At 38.2% G+C, this 20,936-nt stretch overlaps 1 protein-coding gene and 1 long non-coding RNA gene across 6 annotated transcripts in view; both read left to right on the top strand.

The window, feature by feature from the left end:
- The window catches only part of LOC131832582 (uncharacterized), a 47,807-nt gene extending 34,204 nt beyond the window's left edge, over positions 1–13,603 (top strand). For both annotated transcript variants that reach the window (XR_009354114.1, XR_009354113.1), the window contains exons 2-4: positions 2,508–2,561; positions 12,422–12,537; positions 13,088–13,603. This is a non-coding gene — a long non-coding RNA (uncharacterized LOC131832582). The remainder of the gene's footprint in view (positions 1–2,507; positions 2,562–12,421; positions 12,538–13,087) is intronic.
- Positions 1–20,936, top strand: part of LOC131832578 (protein FAM170A-like) — a 204,746-nt gene that overhangs the window by 170,556 nt on the left and 13,254 nt on the right. The gene's annotated exons all lie outside the window — the stretch shown is intronic.

Here is a 20,936-nt window from a genome sequence, read left to right as displayed (position 1 = left end):
CTCAGCGGAACAGACTTCCTGATTTTGTGCTCCGTTGCTCCGCTGCTTGCCGGGAGCTGGCCCTTCCCTCCGCGGTCTATCTTCACCTCGCTTTGGATTGACTTCTCCACCAGTCCTACCTTTCAGAAAGTGGTTGATTTTCTGTTTCTAGAATTGCTGTTCTTCTTCTCTTTGATCTCCCTTTGGATTTGTGGGTGTTTGCAATCTTTAGATAAGCTATCTAGCTGATTTCCTGCTACTTCTCTGCCATCTTGACTCCTCCCCCAAGATTGGGAGTTCTTGTCACCCTGCCTCAGGTTTGATATGTGCTAGAACAGTTAACAGATCTCAGGAAAGCCCTTTATTTATTATTACTGATATTCTAAAGAATTATCAAGCTATTACTGATTTATTATAAAGGATACAACTCAGAAAGTCAGATGGAAGAGATGTATAGGGCAAGGTGTATGGGAAGGGAGGGTTGCACCCTGCCAGCCCTTCCATATGTTGACTAACCTGGAAACTCTGCAAACCTGGTCATGTAGTGTATGTTCTGGAGTTTGCACTACATAGACATGATGAATTAAACCAGGGACCATAGGTGCCAACTAAACCTCCCCTCTCTCTCTCCCTTCTCCAGAGACTGAGAGATAGGACTGAAAGCCTCAGACCAGGCTTTGGTCTTTCTGGTGACCAGGCCCTATCCCAAAGCCATCTAGGGTCCCACTGAGGGTTGTCTTAGATTAGGTGCTCCTGTGACTTAGGAAATTATGTAGGATTTGAGAGCTCTGTGTCAGGAACTAGGGAGAAAGACCAGGTATCTATTTCTCATTGTACCACATCTTCTATGATCAAAAAGAAGCCCTGAGAAAGACTGCTGCTTCTCTCACGCCTGCTGAAACATCCAGAATGCACAGAACTCTCCTTTTTATTCAATCACAGAAGTGATAACCAAATAACCCTTTTTTTTTCCCTAGCTAAGTCATCTTTTTGCTTTTCAATCTCACATTTACAACAGATAATAAAGAAGCCTGTCCCCCCAACAACCCTTTTTTTTTTTTGTATCTCTCCTAGCCTTTAACACATTGCCCTGTCTATAGCATACTCCCAAAATATTTTGAACAGACTCTAAAATTAGCACCAGAGTAGCTTCTTGAAGTTTTCATTCTTTTACATATTAATAAACATTAAAAACAACCATCACAACAATGAAGACTTGCAAAAATTGAATTCCACTTGTGTGGAATTGTGCTTAAAAACTATGCTATGCATTCTCTCTAATTCTTAAAATATGTCAAGGTATGTCTTTGTTTCCACACTTAATACATGAAGCTCAGACAGCTTAATTGACTTCCCCAGAGTGACACAGCTGAGATTCAAATATAGGACTGTTTGTAACTCCTCATGCCAGAAACTTTTTAAGAGTTGTCTATATATATGAACTGGATTTTTACAAAATGAAATAGAGTTGGCAAAAGTTACAGTGTTATTTTTACTGCCCTATTTTCTAGTGCCTCCAAAACTTTGGTACATCCCTATCCGAAACCCCATGGGTGGAGATATATTTTATATTTCTACATGAGGTTAATTTCATCTATTATAATATCCATGATGATGAAGAAAATGAAATTAGCTCTGTATCAATGTTTTTACATTGGAAAGCTTACATCTATTTAGTATTTTGCCTTAAAATTCAAGAAGAAAGGGGTATTTTCCTTACTGTACAGCTTTGTGTGTGAATACAAAATAGTAAAAAAAAAAAAAAAAATAGAAGTGACTATTCACTTCTATCAATAGGGTACAGTTTTATCCCTAGAGGTTTACTGCTTATATAGAGCAATCAGTACCTTCTCAGTATTAGTGTGTGGCGGGGGTGTATAAAAACAGCAACACTTTAAGCTTTGAATTTTATAATAAAAACCATCAAGTAGCAATTTTTTATCCCCATTTTCTATCCTCTATCCAGGTGAAAGTATTTACCCTTTGTATCACTAGTTCATTACTGTCAGAATTTTACCATCAGACAATCTGTTGATTGAAGACGATAGCTTTTTGGATAAGAGGTAGAGGGCAACTTAACTAATAAATGTGGCAGAATGATATTGACAAAGTTTTAGACTCTGCATTCTAGCTAGCATATATTCTGCATATAAATGGGAAAAAAATCACATAGTCTGACAAATGCTAATGTTTCATAGAAAATTCTTTCCTGAGCTCTCTATTTTGCACAGATCTGATGGGAATTAAAAAGCTCTCTCACCTCAACTGAAAATTTGATATTTAGAACTCAACTCATGTCAAATTTGGATCCCAGTTTAACCCCTGATTAATTGAAACATGTCCTATATTTCTTGTTTTTTATTGTCCTTTGAAATATGCCATATGAAAATCTTCATAAATCCATTATTTCATCATATAGTTAAATGATAAATTGGGATGGCATCAGTTTAACAAAAAATGCAGGATTTTTGTCAAGTTAAGATTAAAAATGTTTCATTATTCAATTTACTCAGCCATACTTTCTACAGGAATTCAATACCTGCAGCTTTCCCAACCCTCTGTGGAATACTCCATCATCTAAGGTATGACCTCAGAACATCTCTTGGGTGAGCATGCATGTTAAAGGAAAAGAAAGGGATTACAGAATATTAATGTTTCCCAAAATTTACTTCTCTGTTGTGGAAGAAGATTATTCCTACCTGTTTCTTTTTTATTTTTTTTAAGGTTTAATTATTTGAGAGAGAGAGCTTTGGGGCTCTCTCTCTCAAATAAAATAAGGGAGTAAGGGAGAGTAAAGGGGGGGAGGGGCAGGGAGAGGGAGAGAGAATCTGCAGCAGATTCTGCACTGATCATGGAGCCCAACACAGGTCTCGATCTCAGGACCCTGAGATCATGATCTGAGTAGAAACCAAGAGTTGGACACTAAACTGACTGTGATAGCACCAATCAGGTGTCCTGGTTCCTATCCATTTCTATGCAAATTGCTGTGTGTCCTGCTGAAATTGAGATTCCTTCCCCACAGACATTGGCCTTTTGGCCAAGGGAGTGTGATCAGAAGTTAAATATATCACATCGAAGCACAAATCTTCAATGGCTGTTGTGTCTGTTTCTGCCAATTCTCTGGTTATTATCCCCCCTTTCTCTGCGAACTATATGTCCCAGGTAGACGTCTCACCTTCACCCTGGGCCCTTGAATAAAAGGACCTGAGAAGGGGCACCTGGGGGGCTCAGTGGGTTTAGCTTCTGCCTTCAGCTCAGGTCATGATCTCAGGGTCCTGAGATCAAGCCCCGCATTGGGCTCTCTGCTCAGCGGGGAGCCTGCTTCCTCCTCTCTCTCTCTGCCTGCCTCTCTGCCTACTTGTGATCTCTGTCTGTCATATAAATAAATAAAATCTTTAAAAAAAAAAAGGACCTGAGAAGCAGAGACCCATAGCTGCTAACGTTAAACAGCAGTGAGGAATAAATGTCTGTTTCCGTAAAATCATCCTTGAGTACATTTCCCCATAAGCAGGTGTTGGGTTGGGATGGGTTTCTATTAGTATAGCATTCTGAACCTATTGAGATTTGGAGGTTGTTGATTACCATAGCACAGCTGACTAATGAAAAGTAGTTGTTTGTACTTTTCACTCCAGGAAATTATGAATAGCGTGGGTTTATTTCAACAATAAAGACAAGAAAATGGTTAATTCCTTCTAGGGTTTAGAGCAGAGCATTGGGATTAATCTCATCTTAGATCTGCTCTGGTTTAAACATGGATTCATGGGTGATAGCTACTACTTGCAATTTATGAATATATGGAAATAATGGTCTATTATTTGGAACTTTATTACGTTTTGATATAAACAATGAATAGCTATTTTTCAACAATAATTGTTTTTATTCCCAAAGGCAAACATTTCCAAGTCTAATTCTGTTCCCATCAAATCTAAGAAACCGTCAACGACTTTTGTTGAACTGAAATGGAATTTTATTGTATTGAATACTTTAAAAACAAATAGAACTTTGACTATAGTTGTAAATCTTATACTATGCTTCATTTTAATATGGTTTATTTTGTGTAAACTTGATTTGAATGTAACGATTATCTGGTCTATTACACCAAATTTAAGTAAACAAATTAAATAGTTAACAGGTTTAGAACAGCTCTGCAACTATGAATATTGTATAATCATTGGGGTTCCCACTCCTTGATCTTTATAATAGCTATAAAAATAACATTTAAACACAAACTCTACCCATAATGGAATCTGAAAAGTAAAGATTTACCTCTACTTCACCCTATACTCTTGCTTTTTAGAGGTAATAGCTGTCTCTTTTCTTAAAAAAAAAAATTCTATTTTTAGCTCAGCTTGTTACTCCCTCTGCCTGTGATCCTAAATGTCATTCTTGAACCTTGACTTCTTGATTTCTCAACTTTTGAGTTTATCAATTGACTTGTGATATGGTAAAATAGCCATTTAAAGCACTCACACCAATGTTCATCAAGCTTTGACATGCATACAGATCACCTAGTGATCTAATTAAAATACACATTATAATTTAGGACATGCAACATTTTAATCATACTTATTATTTGGTCTGTTTGAATTGGATTCCTCTGTCAACATGGGAAAAAATGATCATGTTTTAAAACATTTTTCTTCAGGTGCCTGGGTAGCTTAGTGGGTTGAGGCCTCTGCCTTTAGCTCAGGTTATGATCTCAGGGTTCTGGGATGGAGCCCCACATCGGGCTCTCTGCTCAGCAGGGAGCCTGCTTCCCCCTCTCTCTCTGCCTGCCTCTCCACCTGCTTGTGATCTCTATCTGCCAGATAAATAAATAAAATCTTTTAAAAAGAAGGACATTTTTCTTGGATATTCCTTCAGGTCCTCTTACAGTTTTTTAGCTGTAAATGTCTGCCTATTGCTTTCAAAATCAAATCTGATATTTTGAATGTAGAGTTCTAGATTCAAAATCTCTTTTTTTTCTGAATTTTAAAGACATTGCTACATTTTCTAGTTTCCAGTAATGCTGATGGAAAATGCAAATCTTATTTTTATCCTTGGAAAGGTAAACTCATTTTTCTTTTTAGATGATTGTATACATTTTAATTCATACTTGGCATTCTGAGTTTTATTAGGATGAACCTAGGATTGGGTTGTTTCAAATTCATTATGCTGTGCATGTAAAGTTCCCTTAAAATCTGACGGCTTGTGCCTGGATTTCAGTTACTAAAAATCGCTTCTTATACTTTCTTTTTCCTTCCTCTCTACCATTCTCTACTATTGAACATTTGAGTAATCTCTGAGCCCAATTCTACTGACTTTTGTATCTCTTGACAGTGAGTTGTTTGCTGTGTGTACATCTCCTAATTTTTTATTAAGCTATGGATATAATGTATAGTAAGAATGGACAGAGAGAAATGAGATTTAGGCCTGGAAATGTGTAGGTGTCTTCTGCTGTATCCTTAGTATAAGGTGTTGGGTCTATAGAGTCAGGAGGTGAGCTGAATTTGGAATTTTTGTTGCTATATTTACTCTTGATGCAAGACTAGAGTCAAATTGCTCTACTGTTTCCTTGTGTTTATGTTGAATCTGGTGTGCTGGAGAGATTTTCTTTCGTTTTAAAATTTTATTTATTTATTTATTTATTCATTTGAGACAGAGAGACACAGAGAGAACATGAGCAGGGGAGAGAAGCAGAGGGAGAGAGAGAAGTAGACTCTCTGCTGAGCCAGGAACCTGACACAGGGCTCAAACCCAGGACCCAGAGATCATGACCTGAGCCCAAAGCAGATGCTTAACCCATCTGAACCACCCAGGTGCCCCAAGTTTTTCTTGAGATTTTCTTGTACCCTTGGGCTTCATTTTTTCTTGTGCCATGGCGTGAGTATCTCTTCACATTTTTTCCTCTCCTCCAGAAATGTTATTGCATGTCTGGCTATTTTTACCCTGCTGGTGTTGTGTCTTCTCCTGATCCAGCCTTAGTCCTAAGTGGGCTTCATGTCCCTGGCTCTCAAGGGTGGAGTTTCCTCTGTGATCCTGCTCCTTGTCCCTATGCCAGCCAGCCTCTGCCTTGTATATTTTGCAGGTTTTTTGCTGGAACATTTCTTCTGCCTTTCCTCATGAGTACATATGGGATTGGTATGGGATGCTACTGTATGGAATTCTGGATGCAGGAATGTGTGTTGCCCCCTGTCAGGAGTAGGATTTTCTCTTTTACTTTTTTAGCCATAATGAAAAGTCCCCAGGGTAGTAGAATTTCCTTTGATGTTTAAGGTGTTTTAGAATTTTATTTCATCAAGACTTTTAGGCTTGGAGCTTTAGGCTTTTCTCACCATGATCATCTCTTTATTCCTCTAGTCCTGCCCATCAAGGAAGGATCTCCTCAGCCTCCCACTTTGCCCCTGGTCTTGTGCATGAGCACCAATGGAGGTCATTGGAAGAGAGTAGGAACAAAATTGCTTGTGCTTACAGCTTCCCAGGGTTCTGTTCTCTCCTGCTAACCCACATTCCGGCTTTAGCTATCATGATGGGTAATTGTTTTTCAAAATTTACTTGATAGAGAGATCACAAGTAGATAGAGAGGCAGGCAGAGAAAGAGGGAGAGGCAGACTCCCAGCTGAGCAGAGAGCCCAATATGAGGCTCCATCCCAGGACCCTGAGATCATGACCTGAGCCAAAGACAGAGGCTTAACCCACTGAGCCATCCAGGTGCCCCATCAGGATGGGTAATTTTATATGTCAACTTGTCTGGGCCACAGTGCCCACATATGTGGTCAAGTGTTCCTCTGGATGTTTCTGTGAGAGTGTTTTTGGGCAAGCTTCACATTTAAATGGGTGAACTATGTGTAAGGCCAGTTGCCTTCTACTGTATGGCTTGGCCTCATCCAATCAGTGGAAGGCCCGAATAAAACAAAAGTCTGACATCTTCTGAGCTGGGAGAGTTCTGCCATCAGAGGCCTTTGTAGTGACCTAAAATATCAGCTCTTCTCTGTGTTTCCATCTGGCTGGTTTATCCTACAGATTCCAGACTTGCCAGTCTCTGTAAATGTGTGAGCCAACTCCTTAAATTTTCTCTCTGTCTTTTCTCCTTCTCACTTGCCGATTGCTTCTGATTCTCTGGAGGATGCTGACTGATAGAACAATTAAAATAAATTTACATGGATTCTTATAATCTTACAACCTACTTGTATGATACTTGAATTTCTTCCTCCCTTGTTGTGCCACAGGTGAGTCAAAGATTATATCCCATCACTCTGAGGAAGGATCTGTCTTCCCTTGAATTTTAGGCTCTAGGATTACCTTGCAAATTCATCTTTCTGACAGGTTTGAGAAAAATTAGGATTTTTAAAAAAGTTTTTCACCACTTTTTTCTTATTTATTTATTTATTTTATTTATTGTTTTGGGGAACACAATATTCTTTCCAGCTGTCTAAATCCTAGACATAAGACTTTTCAGTGATAATCTTCTGTAATCTCTCTTTGCCTAAAAGTAGTTTTCTTTTTAAGATTTTTTTTTAAATTTCTTTTCAGCATAACAGTATTCACTGTTTTTGTACCACACCCAGTGCTCTATGCAATATGTGCCCTCCCTAATACCCACCACCTGGTTCCCCCAACCTCCTACCCCCTGACCCTTCAGTACCCTCAGATTGTTTTTCAGAGTCCATAGTCTATCATGGTTCACCTCCCCTTCCAATTTCCCTGAACTCCCTTCTCCTATCCATCCTCCCTTGTCCTTCATGTTATTTGTTATGCTCCACAAATAAGTGAAACCATATGATAATTGACTCTCTCTGCTTGACTGATTTCACTCAGCATAATCTCTTCCAGTCCCATCCATGCTTCTACAAAAGGTGGGTATTTATCCTTTCTGATGGAGGCATAATACTCCATAGTGTATATGGACCACATCTTCCTTATCCATTCGTCCACTGAAGGGCATCTTGGTTCTTTCCAGTTTGGCGACGGTAGCCATTGCTGCTATAAACATTGGGGTACAGATGGCTCTTCTTTTCACTACATCTGTATCATTGGGGTAAATACCCAATAGTGTAATTGCAAGATCATAGGGAAGCTCTATTTTTAATTTCTTGAGGAATCTTCACACTGTTCTCCAAAGTGGCTGTACCAACTTACATTCCCACCAACAGTGTAAGAGGGTTCATCTTTCTCCACATCCTCTCCAACACATGTTGTTTCCTGTCTTGCTAATTTTGGCCATTCTAACTGGTGTAAGGTGGTATCTCAATGTGGTTTTAATTTGAATCTCCCTGATGACTAGTGATGATGAGCATTTTTTCATGTGTCTGATAGCTATTTGTATGTCTTCATTGGAGAAGTGACTGTTCATATCTTCGGCCCATTTTTTGATATGATTGTCTGTTTTGTGTGTGTTGGGTTTGAGGAGTTCTTTATAGATCCTGGATACCAGTGTATCAGTACATTGTCTGTACTGTCATTTGAAAATATCTTCTCCCATTCCATGGGTTGCCTCTTTGTTTTGTTGACTGTTTTCCTTTGCTGTGCAGAAGCTTTTGATCTTGATGAAGTCCCAAAAGTTCATCTTCACTTTTGTTTCCTTTGCCTTTCAAGACATATCTTGAAAGAAGTTGCTGTGGCTGATATCGAAGAGGTTACTGCCTATGTTCTCCTCTAGGATTCTGATGGATTCCTATCTCACCTTGAGTTCTTTTATCCATTTTGAGTTTATCTTTGTGTATGGTGTAAGAGAATGTTCGAGTTTCTTTCTTCTACATATAGGTGTCCAGTTTTCCCAGCACCATTTATTGAAGAGACGGTCTTTTTTCCACTGTATTTTTTTTTCCTGTTTTGTCAAAGATTATTTGACCATAGAGTTGAGGGTCCATATCTGGGCTCTTTACTCTGTTCCACTGGTCTATGTGTCTGTTTTTATGCCAATACCATGCTGTCTTGGTGATCCCAGCTTTGTACTAAAGCTTGAAATCAGGTAACGTGATGCCCCCAGTTTTATTTTTGTTTTTCAACATTTCCTTAGTGATTCTGGGTCTCTTCTGATTCCATACACATTCTAGGATTGTTTGTTCCAGCTCTTTGAAAAATGCCAGTGGAATTTTGATCGGAATGGCATTAAAAGTATAGATTTCTCTAGGCAGTATAGACATTTTAACAATGTTTATTCTTCCGATCCAAGAGCATGGAATGGTCTTCTGTCTTGTTGTGTCTTCTTCAACTTCTTTCATGAGTGTTCTGTAGTTCCTTGAGTACAGATCCTTTACCTCTTTGGTTAGGTTTATTCCCAGGTATCTTATGGTTCTTGGTGCTATAGTAAATGGAATCGATTCTCTAATTTCCCTTTCTGTATTTTCATTGTTAGTGTATAAGAAAGCCACTGATTTCTGTACATTGACTTTGTATCCTGCCACGTTGCTGAATTGCTATATGAGTTCTAATAGTTGGGGGGTGGAGTCTTTTGGGTTTTCCATATAAAGAATCATGTCATCTGCAAAGAGAGAGAGTTTGACTTCTTCATTGCCAATTGGATACCTTTATTTCTCTTTGTTGTCTGATTGCTGTTGCTCGGACTTCTAATACTATGTTGAACAAGAATGGTGAGAGTGGGCATCCTTGTCGTGTTCCTGATCTCAACGGGAAGGCTGCAGTCATCCCATTGAGGATGATATTTGCTGTGGGTCTTTCATAGATAGGTGTTATGAAGTTCAGATATGTTCCCTCTATCCCTATACATTGAAGTGTTTTAATCAGGAATGGATGCTGGATTTTGTCAAATGCTTTTTCTGCATCAATGGAGAGGACTATGTGGTTCTTCTCTATTCTCTTATTAATTTGCTCTATCACATTGATTGATTTGTGAATGTTGAACCTTCCTGGTAGCCCAGGGATGAATCCCACCTGTTCATGATGGATAATCTTTTTAATGTACTGTTGGATCCTGTTTGCTAGGATCTTGTTGAGAATCTTGGCATCCATATTCATCAGTGATTTTGGTCTGAAATTCTCCTTTTTGGTAGGGTCTTTGCCTGGTTTAGGGATCAGGGTAATGCTGGCTTCATAGAAAGAGTCTGGAAGTTTTCCTTCTGCTTCAATTTTTTGAAGCAGCTTCAGGAGAATAGAGATAACACTTTGCTTTATGCACTTAATAGTCTTTGCTGTTGATTCCAATTATTTCCAGTCAGATCTTATAAATAAAGAGCAGGAAAATTATTTAATAACCAATGCAAACTATCTTTTTCTTTGCAAGTTTTATCATATGGGGACAAGTTTCATAAAACAGGATGAAGCACTAGAATGCTGATGGCTTGCTTTTCTAAAGATTATTGTAGGAATGATGCATATTTGAATTTAAATTACTAGGGCTCTGAAGTATTATCATGGCCGTGCCTTTGGAAGGCCTATAGGTAACCCTAACCATTACATCTTGGGTAAGGACAGGAAAAATAGTGCTTCCCCTGAAGAATTTGAGGAAAAGTGATTGTGTCAGTCATATGACTGAAATCACATGGAATGGCCAAGATTTCAAAGAACTTTCAAGTCAGAATAAACCTCAGAGATTATTTTCTCAACCCTTTAATTAGAGAACAAGCTGATTCCCAGAGAATATTAGATTTTACTAAAGGTTACACACAGTATATTGCCAGATTCACCATTAGTATTCTGGTCTCTTTTATCCCTGGGCTCTGCTCTCAGTGTCATCCACCATTAGACATGATCACATACGATCACAAGTTGAAACCATGCAGTTGTATGAAAACAAAAGTCCCAGGGTCAGAATTCAGACACTTCCAGTGAGTGTTTGCAATGTTTCATGCATACGCTTTGCAATGTTTCATGCATAGCTAGTTTCAAGAGATTAGAAAGTTGGTATTTCCACTTATAACTTCCTAACTTAGTTTTAATTTCTTTAACTCAGTAGGCTAGATAGGTTAAAATGTCTAGGACCAAAATCTCAGGTGAGTTGGATTTCCTGGAAACCATCTTGATTTACAGTTGAGTGGGTGAGTAGATGTTTGGCAAGCGGCCTGTTAAATGTTAAAACACTCAATTGAAGTAGAGGTGTTATATTTTCATATCTTGGTTCCTCTTTTTGGTGTCACCTCTATGGACACGCTTTTCTCTCCACACCTTTTTCATGGCTAGAATTAGAGTGAGGCACCTCAGACACACAAATCAAGAAGAGTTGGACTTGCCAGAATTCCAAGAGGAACCACCTCTTTGGATTTTGTAGCTTGGGAGTCTCTCACCCACCACGTTCTTGGCCCTTCCTTTGGCCGTTGATCTCTTCTCTGACAGTGTATGGAGAGAATGGCAGGAAGTTTCTGTCTGCAAGGCACTTTTAGCTCCAAAGAAGAGACATGTGACAATAATATCATATAGTATTGGTAATATTTCAGTCAGAATGTCTTGCAACTAAAATATTCAAGTTGTGAGAATTAAGTAGATGAGATATAATGTATAGTTCAGATAACATTTTCCTGGTTATGTAACATAGATTAGCAAATAACCAATGGTTTCCTCAGAAGGATCTCACCATGGGAGGAGTCTCCTGATCTTTTTTTTTTTTTTTAAGAGTTTGTTTATTTATTTGACAGGCAGAGATCACAAGTAGGCTGAGAGAGGCAGGCGAGGGTTGGGGGGGGAGCAGAGAGCCCGATGGGGGGCTTGATCCCAGGACCCTGAGATCATGACCTGAGCTGAAGGCAGAGGCTTAACCCACTGAGCCACCCAGGTGCCACTGCTTTCAATATTTTGAAATATGTAGGATTTAACACCAAAAAGATATCAGTTATCCATAAATTTATTTATAAATGTAATATCAACCTGATAAATACCAACAGAATTCTCTCATTTCTCACCTGCCCCTTTGGCATGATTGAAGCTGAAGGGGCACTGGGTAGGGGAGAAAACAGTGTCCACTTGATAGGCCATGGGAGAGTAGTGTCATCAAGGTGATGGACAGGGAATGCCCTGAGAGGAAGTTGGAGCAGCATAGGGAGTTGGTATCGGTGGGGCAGTCCTGAAGACACAGTGAAAGGGATTTTAGGAAATAAGTAATTTGGATCAGAAAGAAGTCAAATAGGGACCAGTATGAGGATGCTGAATGGTGTACGGAAGAGAGATTTCTGATGATAGAAACTCTTACGGATATAATCTTCTCCTGGAGATGTGGAATAGCCTTCTCAAGTTGAGGGTTATTCTAGATACAGTATGATGGCGGAGAAGGAGGAAAAATGCCCATCACTTACCTAAGCACATAAGGCAGCCTTACCTGCATCAATGTGGAGTACTATGTGCTCAAGGGCAATCACTTTCAGAAATGCTCTGAGTGGACTCTGGTCACAGAGCTGCTGAGCTCTCAGTAATCGAACTGATGAGAACAGGGAAGGTATGATGGGGAAGCATTGTCATGAGGTAAAATAATACCTCATGAAGTAAAAGGAAAGTTCTGGTTTTGTTTTTGCAGTGTTCAAGTTTGCTGATCTCTGTACTCCTGGAAAACAGCAATGATTAAGAAATCCCCCTACCTTTTTGCATTCTGGGAAACAGCTTGATGCAAAGAACCACCCTTCTCTGCATGATGTAAGTTTTGCAGTGTTCCCCTCGATTACCCTTGACAAGTCTAGACACAGCAATTCTAAATCCCCATTCTTTGTCTCAGGAAAGATTAACTGCCCTATTTCTTCTCACTGATGGACCTGAACAAAATGCCCAGGCATGTGACTTCACTAAAGTTTAGCTGGACTCTTCTCCTCCCCTCTGATCTCTGGCTTGCTCCTGAGGTTCTCCAAGGCAGTGGAACATAAAACAGCTCTTCTTTTATGGCCCCTCCCAAGAATGAGGACCAAAGAGAAAGCTTACGGACATACATAAAAGCATTCCTTGCTCAACTGTCTGATCATGCCACCTGTTCATTCCCCCACACCTGGTTGTTTGTGGTCTTGTTTATTCCTCCCCAAAAATGTCCTTTCTGTCTGACCTTTAAGACACTTAGGGATCAGATGGCCAGTGCATTCTCTAATTGCAGTAGTCTCCCCACCCCCATAACATTTTCCTTCCTGATGCCTGGACTTCAGTGTGTTTTTCTGACACTTTGTAACTCTTGTTTTCTTTTGCTGTCTGACATCTGCAGTGTTGCTTGTTCTCCCAAAGTGATATCTGAAGAGTGGCTAAAGCCAGAAGAGGGCTGCAGATACACACTGGAGACCTCTCTTCACGGAGGTGGGAGGTGACAACCGGCAGCTTGAAGTAATGAAGTCAAAGAATTTTCAGAAGAGTTCAGAAAAAGAGAATATACTTGGGTTAGAACCTTCAGGCATATTAGATATTCGAGGAAAATCAAGAAATCCTAGTACTGGTGACATTCAGACAACACAAGCGTGGGCACACCAACCCCTTCTTCATAGTGGAAAATACGTGTACAACTTGACTCCCCCAAAACTTACCTACGAGTTGCCCACTGTTGACTAGAAGCCCTACCAATAACATGAACAGTTGGTTAACACAGATTTTGTATGTTAGATGTATTCTCTACTCTATTCTTATAGTAAAGTGAGGTAGAGAAAAGTAAATGTTATTAAAGTTATAAGGAAGAGAAAATACATTTACATACTGTACTCTTTTAATAAAAAAAATCTGTGTGAAAGTAGACCTTTGGAGTTCCAACTCATGTTTTTCAAGGGTCAACTACAGAGGGAAAGCAATAAAGTAAGAAATCTTTCCTTTCCTCTTTCTGCTCTTCTTCCTCCTCCTTTCTTTTCTTTATTCTTTTTTAAATGATTAACTCCATGAATAATTAGACAATATAAAGGAATCCTTAAGCAGCAGTTATGATACAGTGGAAGGAGCATAGAAAATATAGATATTTGGAATCTTCTACTTTCACAATAGTTACCACTTTGACACTAAAAGTCATTTTATGTATTTGACAGTTAAATGAAGGGAGTAGAATTGGTATTGTGAACAGAAGCATCTAAAATGAAGTAAAAATGTCAAGAGGCCATATATTGGAGCCGGGGGGCCCTGAGCAGGTTAGGCTTATGCTCAATCGTACTTGGATAGAACATGAACTTTTTAGACTGCCAACCACAAATAGCATATCCTGTTGGTATTCTCAGAATGAGATTTATTTTGCCATACTCCAGCCTAGCAGTTAGCATAGTAACCTGGCCTATCTACCTATGTCTGTCATAATTTTTCCAAAACAACTTACACAAGCATTTGGTTTTGCCTTTATAAACTCTTTCTCCTCCCTCCTTGCAGCACATTTAATTTTCCTTCTGAATTGCTGACTCACTGATTCAAATTCCTAAAAACCCCAAATAAACTTTAGGTTTGCTTTATTGCCTAGGTCTTTCTTCTTCAAGGTATTATCTGTCTAAAAATCTAAAAATCCAAGTTCTGTTTTATCTTCAGCAGGATTCACTGGCTTTCATAAAATATGAAAAGGCTGCTGTCAGAGCTTCAAAGATGCAATACAGAATGTTATTGAAGTCAAGTCCTTAAAGAAAGCTTTGGAAGAAAATTATTCTAAGGACAAGTAACATAATGATTATGATTATGATACAAGTAAATGATGATGTGAAGTAATTATCTGAAATGAGCAAACATGAAAAGAAGCCATAATATTGGCAAACCAATAAATCATTTAAAAGAAAAAAAAAAAAAACAGCCAAGATGGAACTTGGGCCCAAATGAGTGCCCATTCCAAATTTTCCATCATTGCCTTCTGAAAAAGACTTTGTAGTTCCCCCTGAACTCTAGAAGACACCAGCTGACCCCAACATAAAAACATTAAGTGATCAGGGAGGAGTCTGCTTCTCTCTGTCTCCCTCTAACCCTCTGTGCACCCCCATGCAGTCTCTCTCTGTGTCTCTGTCTCAAATAAATAAAATTGTCTAAAAATAAAAAAAAAAAAAAAAAAAAAAAAAAAAAAACATTAAGTGAACAACAACAACAACCAAAAAACAAACAAAAAAGAGAGAGAGAACGTCTGAAAGCCCTGTTAGCAGTAGGAGTGATGGGGAAGAAAGATATGAAGAAGAAAAATTTTTACCATCTTTCCTGCCTGAGGATAGTGATTTGACAGTGGTGATGGCTTCTTCATTGGGAAAATTATTGTTCATATCGAAAGAGGGAAAGTGGTTGCCATTCTTCAGTTAAGGAACAGAGAAGCCCCAAAAATCATTACCCTAAAAAGACATCCTTGAAGCCTATGGAGTTAGAGGAAATGGTAAAAACTGTTCAAGGATTGAAGACAGGAAGTCTGAATCCATGCTTTCCTCTTCTTTCTCAGGATCCAAGAGCTCTGGAAAGACATTATGGGGAAAAACTGGCTCTGAATAGCAAAATGGCAGTTTGTCCTCAAAATAAACTTGAGTTCAAGAATCTGTCTCTTTAGGGGCACCTGGGTGGCTTAGTGGGTTAAAGCCTCTGCCTTCAATTCAGGTCATGATCCCAGGGTCCTGGGGTAGGGTCCCATATAGGGCTCTCTGCCCAGCAGGGAGCCTGCTTCCTCCTCTTTCTCTGCCTGCCTCTCTGCTTACTTGTGATCTCTGTCTGTCAAATAAATAAAATCTTTAAAAAAACAAGAAAAGAATCTGTCTCTTTAAAAATAAACAATTGCAGCTCATGGTTTATGGGAAGCAAGCAGGAGTTGCTGTTCTTTCGAATAACAAATTAGAATTGTTGTTTTTGGGGAAGAATGTACATTTGATGAGTGATTAGTGAATTCTCTATGAACATTTCCCTCTAAAATTTTTTTTTTACTAACCTTTAATTTATTTTTTATTTTTTATTAACATATAATGTATTATTAGTCCCAGGGGTACAGGTCTGTGAATCATCAGGCTTACACATTTCACAGCACTCACCATAGCACATACCCTACCAGTGTCCATAACCCAGCCACCCTCTCCCTATTCCCCTTCCCCCCAGCAACCTTCAGTTTGTTTTGTGAGATTGAGTCTCTTATGGCTTGTCTCCCTCCGGATCCCATCTTGTTTCATTTTTACCTTCCCTACCTCCCAACCTGCCCCCCCCCCCCCCGCCCCACATTGCCTCTCAAGTTCTTCCCATCAGGGACATCATTGCAAATGGCAAGATTTCATTTCTTTTGATCTAGCTTATTATTTAAACATGTATTTGACTCAGCCTCTTTGGAGTAGTCCTGGAAATAAGTTTGTTTTGTCTCTGTTTTCTTTTTTAAGTGTGTTCAAGTTACATTTATGTAAGCCTTTCACAAACCAAGTATATATTTAAACTCATTTTCAGTAATGAAAATGAAATGATTTTGGATTCATAATTGTCTCCTATTTTTCATTTGTTTTTATCATGAAATACATTTCACTGGTTCAACTCTAGTGTGTTTGCCTTGAAACTAAATGTCAAGATAAATACAAAGTAATAATAGAAAATTATTTGTAGGAAATTATAGCAATTGAAAACAGATCAACTTTAGGGCCTCTAGGTAGTTCATTAGGTTAAGCATCTACCTTCAACTTAGGTCATGATCCCAGGGTCCTGGGATGGAGCCTCTTACTGGGCTCCCTGCTCAGCGGGGAGTCCTCCTCTCTCCTCCCTTTGCCTCTCCCCACTGCTTGTTCTCTCTCTGTCTCTCTCAAGTAAACAAAATATTTAAAATAAAATAGAAAATAGATCACCTTTGTTAAGTTATGCCTGTTAGCCAAACTAAGATAAACTGTTATTATGGGAAAAAAAAACTTTTATTATGGGTATACAGGTAATAAATTATACCAATAAAAATTATTTTTAAATGTAGTTTAAAAAATAAAATAAATAAAATAAATCCCCCAAGAAATCTCAAATGTTGGCACCAGGCATTTAGCACCGATGCCTCTGTGAAAAGATTTATGTTTGCAAACCATCTGTCAGTGAGTAACTACTTTCTCTTGGAGTGATTGGGTTAGTTTATTAAAAACTTGTAGAACGTTATTTTTTCCTTTTATGCAAACTCCCATAAAGAAACTTAACTACAGGTAATTTGACAAATGAAATGGTAAGTATCCTTTTATCACCATAGGAAGAAATGGTTTTATCACCACAGGTAGTGAAAGACAGCCATTGCCAGAAAACATGTAACTTTTGCATCTAATCAGTCAGAGCACCCATTTTAAAGTGCATTTAAATGAAAGTGGAAACATATTTATCAAAGCAGCCCAATGCCAATTTTCAGGAGAATTTTACAAAAGCAGCGCTTTCATCAGATTATCAAAGGCAAGTGAGAATTGCACTTTTGGACTTATAAAGGAGAAGAGAGAAGGAAAATTGACTTATATGACTAGCATCATTAAAATTAAGTAGGATGTGAAAATATTTACACAGAGTAAATGCTGCAAGTAAGTTAGCTATTTCAAATGTCTTCAGTTTGCACTGGCCCAACTCTCAGTGCTAAATCTTGACATTTTGACTTAGATTTGCAATTTTTTATACCCATCTTGTACAAAAACACTCAGCATACAGTTAGCTATTGATGCGTATTTATCGAGTGTTAACAATCATCCGGGAAGTGTATTAAGATTTTTATTACTTAATCTTCAACTCCATAAGATGGCCACCATATTAAGAGGAAGAAATCAGGGCACAGAAGGTACAACTCGCTTACTCAACTTCCAACAAGTACTAAGTGACAGATTTGGGATTCACACTGTGAGCTCAACTTCAAGCCTGTGCTCTTAAACTGCCCTGCCTCACAGTCATAAATCTGGAAATTTTAGGAAAGACCATTACAGAAATTAACCTCACTTGTCCCTTTTCCTTTTTTTTTTTTTTTTTTTTTTTTGCTTTCTTTTTTCCTTGTACTCTCCCTGTACTTCTCCTTGGATAGCTTTGCAGCAGTAGGGAGATTTGTTAACAGGAGGGTGTGACATTTATTATTTAAATTTCCCCTTGACAGCTGGCATCAGGAAAGTGCCATTCTACTCTATATTTTTGACCTCTAAAATCTGCTTTTGGGGAGTTAAAAAGATAAGCATTGTTGCGGCGCCTGGGTGGCTCAGTGGGTTAAAGCCTCTGCCTTCAGCCCGGGTCATAATTTCGGTGTCCTGGAATGGAGCCCCACATTGGGCTCTCTGCTTGGCAGGGAACCTGCTTCCTCCTGTCTCTCTGCCTGTCTCTCTGCCTACTTGTGTTATCTGTCAAATAAATAAATAAAATCTTAAAAATAAAAAAAAAAAGATAAGCATTGTTAAAAAATCCCATAGCCGGTTCCTTAAGTCAAAATTTCCACTCATGCACTAACCTGCTAAGTAGTGGCTCTAGTAAGCTTACACTGTGTTTAGAGCAGCATTCAAAACATACCACAGCTTCTCCTGGTTCAAGAAGAAACCAATTTAATTTCATGTTAATTTAGCAGAAAGACTTTGCACACTCAATAGTCACATGACCAGATTGCTTAACTGTCGGAGGCTTTCTTAACCTTTCCTGTCGATAAATTATAACTAAGATCCTTTCTTTTCTGAGAAGAAATTATGCACATAAATGAGTTTTAAAGTTAAACTATTCTTTGTCAGAATAGATATGTTTGATTATGAGAAACGTTTCTCTTTATTTCAAAAGATTTTATTTACTTATTTGACAGAGACACAATGAACACATGCAGGGGGGAGTGGAAGAGGAAGATGCAGGCTTCTTGCTGAGCAGGGAGCCTGATGCGGGGCTCAGTTCCAGGACCCTGGGATCACGACTGGAGCAGAAGGCAGAAGCTTAACACCTGAGCTACCCAGGCGTGCCTGGAAACATAGTTTCTTCACATGCTGTGTTAATTAAAGCCAGAGAAAAGCTCATCACACTTCTGGTTATCTGAATTCATCTTTACTCATTTATGGATTTATGTATATTTTTGTTCTGTAAATCTCAAATGTCTACTACTGTTGCTGAACTAGAGTTAGAGTAGTTAACAAGGTTGATCATAGATCCAGCTTCTATAAGGTTTACATTTGGATGGACATGTTATTTCTGGAGGATATTTTTTTCCTATTAAAAATTCAGTAGGAAGCAATTTATCATTGACTCGCCCAACTCTATGTATAATTATAGCTGTCCATTCAGAAGAATTTGTGAATTACTATCAATGTTAGAGAGTCTGGGTAAAAATAAATAAATAACCTGTGTTGACCTGTGAGAATGTCTTCAGATCAGGGTACCTCAGGGGGCAATCAGTTACATAATTAGGTTCATATGCATTTCACGATCATTAGATCCTGTACCAGGTTAAGTACGTAAGTAACATTATTGAATATGTTGCTGTGCTTTCACGGATTTCTTTTAGTTGATACTTCACGTAAGTACAACCTAATCCATTATCACATAAATTCCATCTTGTATTTATAAGAAAGCAGTCACATAGAACTTTATCAAGGCTTTTATACTTCTTTAAAACCTGGAAACTTGGAAAGATGTGATTACTTATTCTTAAGCAAAAGTACTTCAAAAGGAGGAAGGAATCATAATTATCCAAAGTTTGCAAACTGTTTTCCCCAGATTTACATGATTTTTTTTTTAACTTTTAGGATGAAGTTAGTGTTTTTGCATAAGTACTACGTACTAAGCTGGGAATTCAAAAGTTCTTGAAAATTGTAAGTTTAAAAATTAATCCATATTATTAAATGTAACCATTTTCAACATCTGTGGAATATCAAGCTAGTTGAATATGTTCATCTGTGTCTGTGTACAAGTGGGCAGGTAAATGGACGGATGGAAAGAGGAGCAGAAGCTATTTTGTAGAAATTGAATTACAATACAATTATTTAAAATATTTAACTTAACTATACTTGAACTTACCAAAAAATGAAATGGGAATGAAGCTAGCAGTGCTGAACTTTAAATGTGTTTCATAAACACAAATTTATTCATTCTTTTTAAAAACTCTTTATAATTAAAGGTAAAGAGTTAAAATATACTGAGATCGGTATAATTTTAAGTTTCATTCTTAGATAGTATCAGTTTAATCCTGCCATTAAAGATGAAAGTAACACATCTGTACTCACCTCTTTCCTCTTAGATTTTGTAGCTATTTCTGTTTTGTAAACATATTTAAAATCTGCATTTACTTCGTAACCGTAATCTCTGTACTTGTTTTATTTTTGTATTTTGGATTTAATGGATCCACTGCCCTTCCCCACTCACATTCATAATATTTGAGGGACTTTTAAAACACCATCTCCAGTTTGGCTGGGTTTCATTGTCATAGGAATTTTTTTTAATGCCTTTTCAGTTAAGACTCACAGATGATACAGTGTTGGGATTTCTGCTTGCTCTTAAAATTTTATAATTATCTATTTGTGGCTTTTTTTTATTCATAAGAGGATACTGAGCACTCATTACTGTGTTAGACTAAGTGTACAGAAGATGTACACTTTGAAATTCCTGACCTGGGAAACTTTAAAGTTGAACAGTTGACCATATACTATACTAAATACAGTAGAAGTTATGTCCCGGATGTTGTATGGATTTTCAAAAAGGGAAGAAGTGTTTGGACAGAAGCACAGAGATGAGAAATAGTCATGTAGAAGTATCATCAGAATTTCGACAGTGTTGGGAGTACATGGTAAGACCCAGAAAGATGGCTGAAAGTCAGGGGCAGAAGGTGTAGACCAGTCCCTAAAGGTCTTGAAACCCAAACTTTCTTCATAAGCAGGTGTATCACAAAACTGTGTCCATCAATTCCAGCTCCGCTCCTACCCCACCCTGAGTTGTATGCTGTCGAAATTCAACTGCCTTTTGGCACGGAGTATTACATTTGTCCTTTTTTCACGGCATTTTTAAGTTGGCTCTATCACAGAGTTGACTTTTTCAGGAATGGCTCTGATAACACACATATTCCCTAAAAAAAAAAAAAAAAAAAAGACACACGTTTGACAATGTCTGCCAGTTGCTTTTGCACTGGAGAACAATTTGGCTACAAATAATATCACAATTTCACACCTTCTTTCTTTCAATATCTACTCTACTATTTTCAAGCA

Source organism: Mustela lutreola, chromosome 5, assembly GCF_030435805.1.
Source record: "Mustela lutreola isolate mMusLut2 chromosome 5, mMusLut2.pri, whole genome shotgun sequence".
Lineage (NCBI taxonomy): Eukaryota > Metazoa > Chordata > Mammalia > Carnivora > Mustelidae > Mustela > Mustela lutreola.
Note: the sequence above shows the minus strand (reverse complement) of the source record. Positions and strands in the feature narration are given on the sequence as shown.